This window comes from Belonocnema kinseyi, chromosome 8 (genome assembly GCF_010883055.1).
Source record: "Belonocnema kinseyi isolate 2016_QV_RU_SX_M_011 chromosome 8, B_treatae_v1, whole genome shotgun sequence".
Taxonomy (NCBI): Eukaryota; Metazoa; Arthropoda; class Insecta; order Hymenoptera; family Cynipidae; genus Belonocnema; species Belonocnema kinseyi.
In genome coordinates, this window is record NC_046664.1 from 136,716,077 (window position 1) to 136,719,158 (window position 3,082).

Genomic DNA, 3,082 nt, shown 5'->3' on the forward strand with positions numbered 1-3,082 from the left:
CGCCCCGATCGCCCCCCTCTGGATCCGCCAATGCAGTGAGGTCCTTAAGGGTCATTGGTAGAGGCTCCTTTCGGTCCGCCAGGGTTCTTTCTCTATTTTAAATAATCATTCACGATGACATCTGTATCGCTCCTTGTAGAGTCTTGAAGAGGGACTGGTACCCGTTCGAAACATTAACAAATGTGCTGGACCTAAAATAAATGAAATTTCTGACCGCTAAGCCGCATAAGTTTTTTACCATATATACAACATCGGTCGCCCAAGGTTAACCATATTAATTAATGATCATGTTTCCAAAATCAGGTTATATACTTTTCAACAATGATGACACTGATTTTGAAAGTCGGCCATATTGAAAAAACGAAACTGACAGAAGTTTTCTACTGTTTTCGACGGTTTTCTGCTGTTTTCGACGTATATTACCAAAGATATTAGGTCCTAGATACGGCATGGGTCAGTGGTGGGGACGGCCGATATATATATATATATAACAACATTTTCGTCTATGTCGAGGTGCTGCCCTCTTCAACTTTTCACCGTTTCTATGGCAACCGCGTCCACCTAACAAGTTAGTGGGCGGGGTAGGGCCGGAGCGCACACCGCAAGTTGTTGAATTCCAAACCAACGTGATTTTCTGTTTCTCGCGTTCCCCTTCGCCATCACTCTAGCAATCTTTGCTGTAGCTTAGTCGGTCACCTGGCTCTGTACGGCCTGTATGCCAAAAATGTTATGAATACTGAATTACCTAATTATATTCAAATTAAAGAGAGCCTACAAATATTCTATTATTATTTTTAAATTTCGATACAATAAATAAATTTAAAAAAATTTTTTTCGTACTTTATAATTTTAGTGAAATTTTTTTAAACTAAACTTAAAATTTGAATGAAATTCAAATAAATTAAAAAAATAAATAAAATTTAGTTGAATTTTAAATTTAAATAAAACTTAGCTAAATTCAACATTTAAATTAAATTTAGGTGGATTTAAGAATTAAATAAAGTTTAGTTAAATTAAATTAATTTCTCGTCTGGTTTCTTTGAAAAGAGAAAGTTTCTAGATACTAATTAAATAATTTTTAAAACAATTCAATTCGTACTTTAAGATTCATTGTAGAGCAATTTAAAAAATCATGTGAATAGATTTGAGTTAAATTCAAAATTGAAGTAAAATTTAGTTAAATTTAGGTAAATTTCAGTTAAAATTGTAGATGTTGAATGGTGTTAAATGTTGTTAAACTTAAGTACAATCTAGTTAAATAAAAATGAAGCTGTCGTTAAATTTTAAATTTGATTGAATTGAATACAGATATGTGGGTTGTTTCTTGGCTTCAACGATGAAAAGCATTCAAATAAGCTGGAGAAATAAAAAAAGTTCCCTTATTTTTATAATAATTAGTTAAATTCAGCAACGAAAAATGCAGGAAAGTAATTAGGACTCATAGTTCTCAAGTTTTTAGTTTGAAACTTTTCAAATGTCGACAATGTCAAAATATAAAAGGAATCATTTAAACTTCAGCGTAACTATTTTGTATATAAATACTTTATTATTCCACAATTTTATTTCAAATTAGAAGTATATTAGCAATTAAATAATTATTCCATTCAAAATTATTCAATTTCGAAAATTGGATTATAACTTCAAAGCCTTTGAAATTGAAAGGTTTTAAATGAAAGAAATTTGAAATAAAAACAAATAACATTACAGTGTAATTATTTTCTTTTAGAAGCGTAACAATAAAATGATAATTAATAAAAAAAAACTAGTTTATAAATTAAAAATTAAAAATCTCATTATTTGTAAATTTTCGAATATTCTTGGAGTATAACCTGTCAATTCAAATGATTTAATTTTAAACGCTTTAAATGAAATCACTTATGATTCGGCAATACATTTTTTGCAGCTTTAGGATATAAATAATTTAAAGCTGCACTAAGCAGATTATTCTATGTCAAACCTCGTGAAAAATTGGAATAAATGTAAAGCCTTCGAAAACGAAAACTTTTTATAAGGAGAGAAATTTTAAATCGAAAGGTTTTAATATATTTTCAATTGAAAAGATGCAAATTTAGAAATTTTATGAACAGAAATTTCAAGAATTGAATTATTTGAAAATGTTGTCATAGAGTTGATAAATTAAAAATTCAAGCATACATATTTGTTAATTTTTGAATATGCCTGAAGTATAACCTGATAAATTCAAATTATTTAATTTTGAAAGTTTTGAAATGAAAATTGAAATGCAGAATTCTACATGTTTGTATTTGGGTATTATCAGATTTTTGAGGCCAATAACTTTTAGGCTAATCAAGTTAGAAGGCTTAAAGTTGTCAATTTTACGATATTAAACCCTTATATTCAAAACCAAATTAAATTTCAATGTTAAAATTTTAAATTGTTTAAGATTTGATTCTTAAATTCAGAATTTTTTTAATGCTTTACATTTTTAATTTAACGCTTTCGAACCTTTCGTTAAATTTGAATTTTCGAGAAAAAATATTAAATTTTAGCAGACACGACTTTTTTTTACGTAAAAAAATTAATTTAGGAAATACCCCGTGCGCCAAGGTGAACAATCCGTCGAGAGGGAAAAATGGGTTAAGCCGAGTCTGCTGATGCGTGAAGAAACTCACTATCTTCGTTTTGACGTAAGTCTTCTTTACGTATACGCTGCAACGCTAAAATGACCCTTACGTTAAATTTTAGAGAGTAACTTTTTTCTCCAAGACGGCAGAAATAATCACGGCTTATCATATAAAAAAATCCGCCCGCTCCGCGGGCATATTCTGCAAGCGCGCTGCGCGTGCGGCTCACTTCGCTAGCTAGTTTGAGCGCGCCTCGGGCGCGCGACTGTTGGATCTCGCGCTTGGCGCTCGATAATATAATTATATCGCGCTCCGCGCTCGGTCTTTGCATTACCCTCCTCATTTGTGCACAGAATACAATGCGAAATTTTCTACATTCTATATTAAAAACTATTATATCAAAAGTCTATTACAATTTTTTTTTGTCTACCTTGGTCTCGTACTGCTTATTCTGATATTGGAAAATAATGTTCACATTTTATTTTTCCTCATCCTAA